This window comes from Carlito syrichta, unplaced genomic scaffold (assembly GCF_000164805.1).
Source record: "Carlito syrichta isolate Samal-C Ts95f unplaced genomic scaffold, Tarsius_syrichta-2.0.1 Scaffold301910, whole genome shotgun sequence".
NCBI lineage: Eukaryota > Metazoa > Chordata > Mammalia > Primates > Tarsiidae > Carlito > Carlito syrichta.
In genome coordinates this window covers 49,076-63,275 of record NW_007246006.1, presented here as the reverse complement: position 1 = coordinate 63,275, position 14,200 = coordinate 49,076, and the positions used below count along the sequence as shown (strand labels likewise).

General features: G+C 39.1%; 1 protein-coding gene across 1 annotated transcript in view; it reads right to left on the bottom strand.

The window, feature by feature from the left end:
- The window catches only part of LOC103257958 (phosphatidylinositol 4-phosphate 5-kinase type-1 beta-like), a gene marked incomplete at its 5' end in the record, with an annotated part of 93,192 nt that overhangs the window by 33,477 nt on the left and 45,515 nt on the right, over positions 1-14,200 (bottom strand). The window lies entirely within an intron of this gene.

Below are 14,200 nucleotides of genomic sequence, written 5' to 3'. Positions count from 1 at the left end.
ATGTGCTTAGCAATCTGTAAACACAAACATTAATGTTTAAAGCTGTCATTGAAATTATACTCATGTATTCTACCTACTCCCAAGAAGTCTAAATGATCTATTTTCAGAGTCTGATTTAAGCTCTAGTAATTTTGGATAAAACCTGTCTTTCATACGCATGTCCAAATCCTACTGACATAAAATTTCTTTTTTTTTTTTAATAATCAATATTTTTTATTATGATATTGTGGGGTACAGTTAAGGGTTAGGTATACAAATATGCTTTGTTCAGGAACCCTTGTTGATAAGAGGTGTCTCCCCGTCCCAGACAGATGTTTACTACCATTAATCCCATCTCCCTTCCCCCCCATAGTTTCCCACCACTGTCAGTCATTTTCTTATGGTAATACGTTGAATGATCAAGGTCCACTATATGAGTGAGAACATGTGATACTCAGATCTTTGTTCCTGTGAGAGGTCACTCAGTATTATAGACTCTAGTTCCATCCAAGTTGCTGCGAAATTCCTGATTTTGTTCTTTTTTATGGCTGCATAGTATTCCATCATATATATGTACCACATTTTTTTAATCCAGTCCTCTTTTGAGACATAAAATTTCTTAATGGCCATTACTAAAAATGCTCTCAAAATATTTACCCTTTTGGTTCCCTGACAGCGTTTTCTTAGATGAAGTTATTATACAACATCTGAGCTGATTAGGAGTAGATACTAGAAAGCTTTGGTTCTTGCCTTATGGTTTCCCCTTCTAACCAGTGTTACTTAGTTGGGATCTGGGGAGTTACTCCATCTCTGCAAGCTTACTCTTTATTCATAAGTCGTGATAAAAAGCACCCTCCTTATTTACCACAGGGTTGATGTAAATAATAACATGGGCAAGTATCTACATACCCTTTGCCCTTGGAAGGCACCTGTTAAACATTCTCACTCACGCAGGGGGTACCTGATTTACTCTCTGCATCGTCTCCTTGTCTCTGGTAATGTAGCACTTGGGAGGATTCAATGGTTGGCTCTGATAAAGTCTGTCACTTGTGTTCAATGCATTTTAACTGCTAGTAGAATGATCGTTGAAGATAATTATATAAAGAAACAGACAATTTACAGACTTGAGTGGTTCAAGAGGAGTGGAATACTGGTAAACATTTAACAACCAGCATTTGGGAGAAAAAGACCCATATGGGTTTTAAAAATATGTATAAGGTTTTAAAAATAAATTTCACTAATAAAAATGAGTAATACACAATTTACAAATAATAAAATAAACAATAGTCTTCATTGTGAATTCCATATAACCAATTGATTGTCTACAGAACGCTTTTGTTGATTTTTTTTCAGACCTTTTATATCTTTAGCCAACCTATGACTGCACTTGATGGAGTTCCAACATGATATTAGTTGATATTTTCCTTTACATTTATAGGACACAAATAAAATAAGACACCTGTCAGGATGTCACTCATTTGTCAATAGTATGAGGTAGTTTTTTGCTGAAGGGGAAAATAATTTTCAAATACTGGGAGATTATTTCCTCAAAGAAATGTGTGTGCTATTGACAAAACAATGGCTATAGATACAATGTAATTTTCAGCTTAAAAAATAACAAAACAATAAACTAACTCTGACTCATAGCATTTTTAACTGCTATGGAATGAATAATTCTACTTTAATCTATCAAGGTGATGTCACAATACTGGGAAGAAATGCATAGTAGCTCACCATTATATTGTATTTCCACTATGTAGATAAATATACACAAATAATCTCAAGAGCATAGATAATAGTAGGTATGCAGTAGGATAATTATGAAGAGATTGATTTTGAGTATTACTTTTTAAAAATACAATTCATTTAATTGTAAGTGTATATAATTTAATCATTAATAATGGCTGTGCTTAGCAACAGGCTTGCAGAATCTGATGGTTGACTCTTGCAAGCCAGAAGCAGCTGGCAAGAGAAGCCAATTTTAGCATAATCTATTGAAGTTGCTACTTCCACTGGAATCATTATGGCTGCTGGCAAAAACCTGGAGCAGTGGATATCAGTCAGGGAACCACCGATCCTGGTGTGACTCCAGAATCTTTGTAAGGGGCACTCAAGTCCATATGCTCATATGTAACTTCTTAATCAACAGATGCTAAAAACACAATTAAACATTTTGATTTTTAAGCTACAGCCCGAGCCCGTTTTTTTCGGTTCTAAAAACTGAAAACTGGAAAAGGAAACACTCCTTTATGTGTGGAATATAAAATATATTGAGGGAATAAAGTTCATAACATTTGGATGAGCAGAAGTTCATCGAGCATCGTGTTCATGACCTACTTTATGTTACCGGCACTTTCCTTCACACTGTGGGAAAGATGATCTCAGATGACTGCATGCAATATTGCTTGTGTAGGACAATTTCCTACTAATTGCCAGGAACAGCCAAACCCCCATGGTAATCATCAAAGCATAGGCCAGTCCTGTTACAAGTACATAATGAATAAGCATCTGAAGACTTGGCATAGTGCCTAGTCTTGACAACATGTAATTAACCCTAGCTATAATTCTAGATGCCACAGAGTTTCAGTGAAAAACAATTTAAGGAAAAATACATGTTCCTTTAAACAATTTTAGGCTTCATCTGCCAGTGATTTTGGAAAGTTACCATCATCCTTTATAGCATATAAGAACAGATCAACAGAAAGGTTACCAGATTCAGAGTTGGAGGACTAGATTCTGGTCTTGATTCTGCTGCTACCTATCTGTGTGATGCTAAGTAATGTTACCTCTGCGCATCTTAGTTTCCTAATTTGTAAAGTAAAGGTGTCGGGTTAACTAACTGCTATATATATATATTTTTTGAGTTGGAGTCTCACTCTGTCACCAGACTGGAGTGTAATGGCCGCTCCTGGCCACCGCAGCCTCGACCTGCTGGACTCCGGCGATCCTTCCACCTCAGCCTTCCAACGGCTATATTTTTAAATGAGAAAATCAATCTCTACAATCAAAAGAATATCATGTTCTATGAGTTAGAAATTCCACAAATATGTCCTCAGTGTTACTCTCTTGGACAACAATGAAGGCCCCTTTACAGGTTTTCAATGTCACACTCTCTTTTGTTCTTCTGAACAAACATTGATTTCTCATTTCCAAATGTATATTTGACCTTCTTTCAAATGTTTATTATCAGTCTTCCCCACTGAAGTTTGTTTACCTATGAGAACAAGGCTCTCTTTTCCGGTGGATAATAATGCAATTCCCGGAAGGGACTTGGGTGGGAGGTGTAGGATATGCTCAGGTACAAAAGATGTCTTACAACATTGACCTGTTAAGAAAACAAGAGTGGGGTGGTCCCTGCCCCTGGGCTGGTGAGTGCTCTTCTTCTACCTTCTGACAATTTCTTATAAATGGCAAAGTCTTGTTTTAAACACTTGAATTTATGGTCTTTTTTCTTTGGCACTGTTCAATAAAAAATTCTACAGTTCTATAGATACTGCTCCTGGGATCAAACAAGAGTAATCAACATCGCTGATAACAGTCACAGCTTATAAGGCATATTGAGGCACTGAACCTGGTGCTTTACAGACAGTACCTCATTTATAGTTTTAACAACTCAGTAGGGTGGGTGTTATCAACACACTTGCACACATGAAGCAGACGAGGTCCTAAGAAACTCTCAGCTCCATGCCCAAAGGTCCAGGTTGCTAACTCAAGCTTGGCCAGCTAGTAAGTATATAACCTCCCTTACACTGTCTTCCTCCTCTACAAATAAAACCCCCAGCATAACACAGGTAAGATGGATGCCTGTCTTGGTTTTGAATGGGAAGAGCCATGGAATATCTTGGAGAGATTCAGTGCCTGTACTTGAAGTTTTTCATGACACAGTTGGGAGCTGGGATAGGATGCCCCCTTTGAAGTAGCCAATGTGGGACCTTCACTAAGTAAAGTTTATATTCAATACATGCAAAAAAAAAAAAAAGATCTTAATATATTGTCCATCCCAGTAAGTATTTTCATGGTAAGATTAGAAAAATATGAGCATAATATACTGAACCATCATTTATTAGAAAAGCTGGACAATAAACTGTAGATGCTATGTAGATTTCACAAATGTGCAAAAATACAGCTAATTTTTCTTAAGCAATGATTACAAGTTCTCAACTAGCTACTTAATTTGATTATGATTAAACATCAAAAGAATTCTATGAGCTAGGTATTATGATTTCCACCTTATGTAGATGAGGAAAGGGACTTTGAGAGATTGTGGAAAAACACCCAAAGTTATACTCATGTAAGTGGCTTTAGCCAGAATTCTAAGCCAGATTTGAATCTCTCTTTCCTTTCTTCACATTATTAAAATTAAATATATGAACACCCTCTTTCTGCCCACCCAGCACTCCTTTCTTCTTTTGGTAAAAGCAGCTTACTAGGCCTTTGGGGAACAATCCTTCCATCATTTCATGTGGTCCTGTTGGGGATGCACATCATCCCCAAAGGTTTGAGGCAAACCTTTGACCCAACATAGGCTCATCAGACTCTGAGAAATCTGAATCTTGGGAGGTGTTATGAAAGATGGGTGAAAAATGGTAGGAGCTGAGTAATAACATTGGCATCATGTCCACTAGTGTTGAGATTTTCCAGAGGAGGACACTGTCCATGAGTCTGAGATTCTCTAGAAGCAAGCTCAATGAAAGCCTGGGCATGATAGATTTCCTGAAATGACATATTCTCACCCTGTAGCACAGCACCTAGGATGTGGTAGAGGTTCAATAAATACTGCTCAGTGAGTGATTGAATCCTTTGAGCTGCTGTGTTCTTCCCTGTAATTTCCTGAGAAAGTCTGCCTTTTTCTTTAGAATTAATTATCTTCTCAGTGATTTCCTTTGCAACTTAAGTTTATCTTGCTTGCAAACAAAGAACTCTATCTGATGCCTACTATTTCCACAGAAATGTTACATGTGCCATAATATTTGAGGGTCTAGTCTTATGGAGTTCTGTTTTTCTATAACAATGCACTTTATCGATTATTCTCACCCAAGGAAGGAAGCTGATAGAAAACTCCTCAATTGGAGCATCAAGGAACTATATAATCTCTTAGGAGAGACCATTTATTAAGCAACATAAAGTCCCTATGAAAAAGTCCACCTACAATATGTGGGGAAGTAATTTATTCCCATGTGCACTTGATTTATCCCGAGGTTGGGCCAATATCCAAGGACAGTCATGCAAATGAAACCTGTGCAAATAATCTATGAGTTCACAGGAAATGTTAACATTTTCTCAGAAATAAATGGGCTGATTGTTTTGAAGGGAAAGTATTAAGATAAAAAAAGCAATAGTATGCACAGAGCCAATGTCAGAAAAATTATGTGCCTCTTTCTTTTGGCTCTCACCCCTCTGAGGGTAAAAAAAGGCGGTAGTGGTGCAAAAACTACATTAGATTAATGATGAGTCAAAACTGCCAAGTCAGCAGTCTACTTGATGAGCAAAATTTCATAAGCTTGCAGCATCTGGGACATGGTCTGACAATCAGTAGATATATAGATTGGTTATGTATGTTTGGGACATAAAGAAGTCACACGTGCTGGGCATGGTGGCTCACACCTGTAGTCTCAACTACTTGAGAGGCTGAGGCAGGAGGATCAAGCTTCAAGATTAAAAAAAAAAAAAACACATCAGCCTGTATGTCCAATATGAACAGCTAGATATAAGCAAGAAATTCTTCCCTGACCCTTGGCACATGAAAACCTTCTTTTTTGACCCAACCCTAAATTCCAGAAACTGGGATGTTTGAGCCTTAAGACTCAAACAAAGATATACATATTCAGCCTTATATGGATTGGGGTTCTATGGTAGGTTAAAATACGATCTGCATAATACTTTAATTCCAGTTAAATTCAGCTCAAAAAGACCCATACGTATTTGATAGTACCTTTCAGTACACAGCCGAAATGTTGTTTCCCATAATTTCAACTAAAGCCTCAAGAGACAGTTTTAAAACATGATCCCCCAACACTCACTTTATAACAAAGTGCTACTACAATGCATGATTGTAGTATATGTTTCTGTGACATCACTTTGAGAGAGGAAGCATCAACTCCTTTGTGTTTAAAACAAAATGCCACTCTCTATTCAGATTTTGTTAGTATACCCTCATGCCTTTTTTCTGTTTCAGGGTCTCATGCAGAATATTACATTGTATTTAGTTGTCATATCTTCATGGATATGAAGTTTATAAACTGTGATGGTTTTTTATAAACTGTGATGGTTTTTTAGATTGTTCTTGTCTTTGATGAGCTTGACGGTATTGAAGAGGACTCATCAGATGTTTTGTAGAATGTCCCACAACAATGGGGTTTGGCTGGTATTTTTCTCATGGTTAAGACAGTGTTTATAAGTTTTTGGATGAGAGGTCATATCATGCCAAGGGCACATACTATCAACAAGACTTATCACTAATGATGTTAACCGTGATTATCTGGCCAAGGTAGTGTTTACCAGACTTTTCTACTATAAAGCTACCCTCACCTCCCTTTCCATACCATATATTTTAGAAACAAGCCATTAAGTGGAGCCCACACTTAAGGGAGGGGGTTGTTATGTTTCACGTCCTGGAGAGAGGAATACCTATATAAAGTATCTGGAATGCTTCTGCATGGGAGTGTTGTCTCTTTCGCTTTATTTATTTAGTCAATCATATATTAATATCAGTATGGATTCTTGGATATTTATTCTTTGAGTTATTCATAATTATGTTACTTTATTGCTCAAATTGTTTCAGCTTTAGCCATCAGGAATTCTCTCAGTTGGCTCCTGTGCCCTCTGACATACCCCCATTGTTCTGATTTTAGAATACCAATCGTCTTTTTTCCTTTCATAGAGAGGGTTAGATACCCATAATTTTGAATGGCTCAAAGTATGGAGCCACTGAGGAACTAGGCTGAACCTTCTAATCTTTAGTAAACACAAAGCTCTGGTATATTGCTTTACAGTTAATTCAAATGATTTACCTCATTTATTTCATCCACCTACGGGACAAAATCTATAAGGCACCTGTGTGATAGGGATTTGAAACTGGACTCGTCTCCTGAAGTCACTCCTAGCCTGTGACTGGTGTGAGTTCAGGTTGAAAGCCTAGACTATCTACCAGAGGTGGCGACAGGCAGAGAAAACTCTACTAGAACATTAGTCTTTCCAGGGATACCCTCTGCCCCATCTTTACCTCAGGCTTTCACATTAAATCACAAAATAAATTAAATCACAGAATAGATATTGTATATATATATTTTCTATTCACTGTACTAGATAGTAATAGGCATTTTCTCATCTCACCTCACAAGATTATTGTGATTCTCTTGTTTTAGATGAAGGGACTGAGGCCAGTGGGGTAAAGTAATACAGCTGGTCAATGGCAGAGTGGCAAAAGCCTCCATGGGATGCCACTGTCCAAACTGAAAAGCATGGCAATATACTCTAACAATTTCCTCAAGGTGGGGGTAGCTTAAGGCTCAGGCCTACACAAGGCCACATGCTTCTCAGTTTGTTTTCGCTCTGTTCATAAAGAAGGAAAGAGGAATTATATATGCATAATAGACTGCTTTTTCTTTCCACGGGGCTCTGTATTTATTGTGATCAAGCAGCCTCCTCTTGGGAGTGATTCTAAGAGAATTTCAGAATTGTAGGGTTACCAGGAAACCTGAAGGGATTCGAGTTAAAAAAGCCATGTGCAGTTTCTTTCCCCTCTACGGCCATCTTCCCAGATTGAGGCTTAGTTTCCAGCTGGAGGCTTAGCATTTTCAGAGGCTGCCCATTTTTTTCTTTCACCACACTACCACACTCTTCCCTGTACAGAACAATCATTTCTTTGTAACTTCCACGCATGGGTTTTGACTCTTCCTTCTTGGGAAGAAGCACTCTCAGCCTGAGATGTGCCAGCCTTATCAGTTTCCTGGGCTGTACCAGGAGTCAGGTTAGCCCGGGTCAGGGACTGCTTATTCTGTGGTAGACCCAGGGGAGAAGCCTTCACAGCAAGGCAACCACAGGACTGAGCTGCCAATTTATTCCAAGCTCCATGTATTAATACATGCCTCTGTTCTGAGATCGCTAGGATCGGATGTTTACTCATGATGAATAAATATTAGCTCTTTACTTCCCTCGGGGTCTTTACTTCTCTTAATGGCATCATAATCATCCTTCTGTAAACCCTTAGAAGACATTCCAGTCCACTGTGTTAGTGTGAAGTGCCGGTATGGGTGAGGGCGGAACCACGTGAATTTCTAAGTGTCTGTCAGATTCAAAGTTCAAATCAAACAAGCCAAGGAAATCATGGACATGCCTGAATATAAAAGCAGTCTTGAAGAAGAATGATGACTTACTGGCAAAAGAGAAGGAAGTTTAAAGACTGCCACTGGGGAAGAAAAATGCTATTGATTTCATTTCCTTCTGACATGAATAGCAGGTACTCAGATGCATTGAGCTGAAAAACAAGTGAGACGGGGTGGGGTGTGTGTGTGGGGGGAAAAAAGCAGCTCTACAAACTGTCAAGAGCTTAGAAATAGGAGATGTATATTTATTGAAGTCCCTTTCCCCTTCGGGATCAGATCTTGAGTTTTAATTTAATTTGGCTTGAAGAATTTGACTTACTGAAAGCTACTGTCAGAGCAGGAAGAAAGCATCTGAAATCACCACCACCAAATACTGAACGCCCATAGTGGGAAGCAGCAGTCGAAGGAACTATTGTCTAAAGTGTAACAGCTGTGTGATTTAACTCCAGGATAGATCTGAAATGTGCAGTTTTGGGCAACGATTGTATAATGAATCATGTCAGCTGCTCCCATGGTAAAGGTCCCCGAACAGGGGAAGTGTTTGTCACTGTAATAATTGAACTGAAGCAAACTATTATTGGCAGGAACATCAAAAGTGTCTTCCTTCCTGAAATAGTTCAGGACTGGCTTCATGAGCATGAGACCTGTACAACTGTATGGATTCCTGTGCTCAGAAAGGGACTGAGAGCTTAATATAATGCTCTGCTGTTGCATCTTGAAATTTTTATTTTTTTTTTAGTTAGTCCTACTTTGTCGCCCAGGCTGGAGTGCAGTGGCACTAATCACAGCTCGCTGCAGCCTCAACCTCCTAGGCTCAGGTGAACCTTCTGCCTCAGCCTCCTGAATGGCTGGGATACAGGCCTGCGCCATCATGCTTGGCTTATTTTTTTTATTTTTTAGACATGAGTTCTCACTATGTTGTCCAGGCTAGTCTCAAACTCCTGGGCTCAAGCAATCCTTCTGCCTCAGCTTCCCAAAGTGCTGGGATTACAGGAGTGAGCCTTGAAATTGTTAATACTTTTAGAACAAGGTATTTTAATTTGCACATGATCCTGCAAATGATGTAGCCAGTTCTGGATGGCTGTGATGCTTTGGAAAGGTCAAGTTGTTATGCATAATAATCTAAATCAAATATAAGTTTCTTTCATCAATGCAATGAGATAAAGGTTCTTTTCAAAAGTAAAAGAAGGTCATGAGGTTTCAGAGACTGGAGATCTTATAAATCATGGTTATTAACAAGCAAAATTTGGATCAAGTTTTATTATATTGAAATGTTTGAGTTGGAGGAAGAGAAATTTTTGAATTTGCTGTCAAGCTGTCAATATGTATGACACAATTATGCTGTTAACTATGACTGGTTTTCTCATTTATTTGATAAACATTTAAAATAATATTAAGTGAATATCAAGTACAATTCTAGGCACTGGAAATGCAAACAGAAATTAAGTCAGCTGCAAGATCAAATATCACAGAGGACAGGAAGCTTGGGCACTGTCTCCTTGGCCCCCAACTTAATTTTAATACTCTGAATTCCAGATTCTTCTAGATGCACTGAATGACTCCCTTCCAAGGAAAGAACCACAGGTGGACAGGAGATGAAACAAGTATTAAACCTCTACTTTTTCCATGGCAAATAGCAACAATCAGATCTAGCTATTCTTTATTAGGCAGTCAGAATTTGAGGACTTTAAATCACTTGCAAAGGTAAAGAAATGCTTCATGGCTTGGCCAGAAGCTTACTTCATCGGTTTATCTTAAACTAGCTAATCAGAAGACTTACGATTATGAATGTACTTAACTGGTATCCTGAATTCAGAGATAACTGATTTTTCTATTTGCATAAGAAAAATAATATACTTCTGCCTTTAATAGGGAGAAATATGCTCAATTTTTTTGATTCTGCACAAAACAGGAGTATTTTGTCCAGAAGCAAATGTTTATTCTATGTTGTTTTTTTTCCAAATCAGAATTTTAAATGAAAAAGTATTCACAACAGTATATACTGTAATGACCTTGAATAATCAGAGAAGGCAAATTGTGTATTTCTGTTTAGGTAAAAGTGGTGTGAACATATGCTTCCCCTCTGCTTCCTTCCCGGAAACTCATAAAAAGGAGGGCAAAGCCTAGATCCAGCCTGATTCATGTAACCCTCAAAGGCTTAGGAATTAGTAGCACCAGGAATCCATGCAAGTGTGTGCATGTTGGGGGGATGGGGAAACACCTAAGACATGTTTCTCTGGCTGACAGTCTGATTAAGAAGTGCTAGATCAGGCTGGGCGTGGTGGCTCAAGTCTATAATCCTGGCACTTTGGGAGGATCGCCTTAGCTCAGAGGTTTGAGACCAGCCTGGGAAACTTGGTGAGACCTCTTCTCTATAATAAATAAAAAAAATAAGCCAGGCGTGGCTCCAGCTGCTCGGAAGGCTAAGACAGAAGGATCGCCTGAGCCCAGCAGGTTGAGGCTGGGTGACCATGAGCGTGACACTGCCCTTCAGCCTGGGTGTCAGAGTGATACTTCAACTAAAAAAACAGTAGGTAGATCATCTCTCAGAATTTTCACCAGTGGAAGCTAAACCTATAAAAAAAAGATGGAGGTTTATTCTCTGGAGTGAGTGGAACAGAAGGCCTCTGGGTGGGGGCACAACAGAGGACTAAGGAACCAACTGAAAACAAGGAGATTAGGTGGTATTCTCCTGTGGGATTCAGAGACAGCCTCTCCCCTCACTCGGCTTCTGAAATGCTGACAGCCAGCCCTTATCCTCCAGGCTGGAAAGATACGAAGAGCTTTTTTGCGGAATCTAATCAACCCAAGAAGAAAGACAAAAATACTGATGTCAGGGTTCCCCAACTACACAGCTCAGCCAAGTCACCCTACAGTGAAACCTACAGATGACAAACCCCAGCCGTGCATTGACTTTTAATCATTTCGTTAGTGCTCTGCTTTTTTGGTTGAAATAGTTCTACTGGTACATTATACGTAGGCCATATAATTGGACCATTTAAGTGTTTAAGTCAATGGCTTTTAGTACATTCAGAGTTGTGTGACTATTACCGTAACCAATTTTAGAATATTGTTACCACCCCAAGAAGAAAACTGTACTCATCAGCAGTTATTCTTATTTTCCCCAGCTCCCCTAGCACCAGGTAACTGCTAAATTACTTTCCATCTCTATATATTTGTAGTGACACTTTTTTTTTGAGTTGGAGTCTCACTCTGTCGCCCAGGCTAGAGGGCAGTGACATGGTCACAGATGTTGCAGCCTCGACCTGGGCTCAAGTGAACATTCTGCCCCAGTTTTTCAAGTAGCTGGAAGTACAGGCGTGCCCCACCACACCCAGCTAATTTTAAAAATTTATTTATTGTAGAGATGAGGTCTTGCCAAATTGCCTAGGCTGGCCTCGAACCCCTGGACTCAGGCAATTCTCTTGCCTCGGCCTCCCAAAGTGCTGGGATTATAGGCTTGAGCCACCATGCCCAGCATTGACACACTTTTAAGTATGAGTAGACTACCAAGGAATATAAAAATCTGAGAAAAGCCATTATTGTAGAAGAGATAAAATCTATAGTAAAAAGCTAATTGGAAGAAACTGAGATTATGCAGGGAGAAGAAAAAGCCAACAAACCCCCCTATATCCCAACTATCATTTATATCCTCAGATAAGTTACTGTAACTATGAAAAAAAGAATGGGATACTAAAAGAAGAAATTATCAAGACAAGAAAGAGGTCTTGGAAAGAAAAAAAATATATCAGTAGGATCGAATAATGAGGTTGGGTGAAAACTTGAGAAAATCTCACAAAAAGTAGAACAAAAAGACCAAGAGATGGGAGACAGAAAACAAACAAACAAATGACAGAAACATAAAAGACTTAGCAGTTCCAATTCTTTAAATGAGGAAATGAAGAGAGAAAAGAAAAAAACAGAGGGAAAGATCATCAAGAAAATTTCCTAGACTTAAAAAAAAACCAGACCAGGTGTGGTGGCTCATGCCTATAATCCCAGAACTTTGGGAGGCTGAGTTGAGAGGATCACCCGAGTCCATGGATTAGTGATCAACCTGGGCAACTTGGTGAGACCTCATCTCTACAATAAACAAAAAAATTAGCTGGGCGTGGTAGTGCATGCCTATAGCTCTAGCTACTTGGAAGGCTGAGGTGGAAGAATCACCTGAGCCCAGCAGGTCGAGGCTTTGGTGGTTATGAGCGTGCCACTACACTCTAGCCTGGGTGACAGAGTAAGACTCCGACAAAAAAAACCCCAAAAAATAAAACAAAAAAAAAACCCAAAAAAGAAAATGTCCTAGACTCAAAGGATCTGAGTATGCAGACTGAAAAGGCCCACTGTGTGTACTTTACGACAGATGAAAGTAAGACCCACTCCAAGGCACTTAATCAGGGAAAAGAGAAGATCTTTAAACTTCAGAGACTGGGAGAAAACAGATCACATGCTGAGGGTCAGGAAACAGATAAATATGAACTTCTCCACAGCCACTTAGGGAGCCTGAAGACACTAGAAGCAGGTTTTTGAAAACCTAAAGGAAATTTATTTCTGAAATAAAGTTCTATGCCTTGCTCAACTATTTATGAGGGAGTTTAGCATAAGGACATTTTCAGACATGAAGAACCTCAAAAAATTACTTCTCACAAGTCCTTTTCTCAAAAAGATACTGAAGGATGTGCTCCACAAAAATAAAGGACTAAACCAAGAAGAGGAAAACATAAAAACTGTGAAGCGGGAAGCCAGCACCAGAGACAAAGTGAATGCGCACAATACATGAAAGAAGTTCCCAGAATAACAGCTGTGCACCAGGCACAGAAAACAGACTGGACCAGGACAGAAGGCTCTGGAGAAAGATATCTGGGTGGATAACTCTGATGCATGTCTGATGCATCACAACCAGTTAGACATAGTGAAGAGCTTCATATTCAATTGGTAATAAGCATGTAGACAACTAAGGAAACAAAATGAAGCAGAATCATTTATTTTGGGGAAAAATATAAGGAGAAGTAATGAGACTTTACAACAGGGCACGGTTGTTAATAGTATTTATGACACAAAGTAAATAACCAGAATAATGGTGCAACTCTACTAGGGGAACAGAAAGGATGAAAAGGGTTAGTGTGAAGGTGTGGTGATCAAAGTGAGCTATATCATCCTCTTCCAGAGAACATCAAAAATTGGGAAGTAGCAACTCTAAGTATTTTGTTTAGAGAAATAAAAAGAAATAACAAGGCCAGGTGCAGAGGCTTATGCCCATAATTCGGGAGGTGGAGGTGAGAGGATTGCCTGAGCCCATGGGTTTGAGACCATCCCGGGCAACTTGGCAAGAACTCACCTCTACAATAAATAAAAAAAATTAGCTGGGTAGGTAGTTCCAGCTACTTGGAAGGCAGAGGCGGAAGAATTGCCTGAGCCCAGCAGGTCAAGCCTGCGGTGGCTGTGAGCAGCATGCCACTATACTCCAGCCTGGGCAACAGAGTGAGACTCCAACTCAAACAAACAAACAAACAACAACAACAAAACTCCTCCCCCCAAATTAGATTAAAAAGGTGACTGCCTTTGGTGGGGAGAAAATGAGGGTAGGGAGTAGATAGGTTGGTGATTTTTATAATGGTCCTTGAAGAACAATTTGGTTCTAACATATATCTTTGGTAAAGTCTAAGAAAACATGAAGTAAATGTATGAAAAAAATACAGTATTTAGTGCCACAGAAATATGTATGATATAATGTAAAATGGAAATTACACTATGATTATAATCACATCATTAATGATACATATCTTTTTTTTTTTTTTTTTTTTTTTGAGTTGGAGTGTCACTCTGTCACCCAGACTGGAGTGCAGTGGCCGCTCCCAGCCACCACAGCCTCGACCTGCTGGGCTCCGGCAATCCTTCCA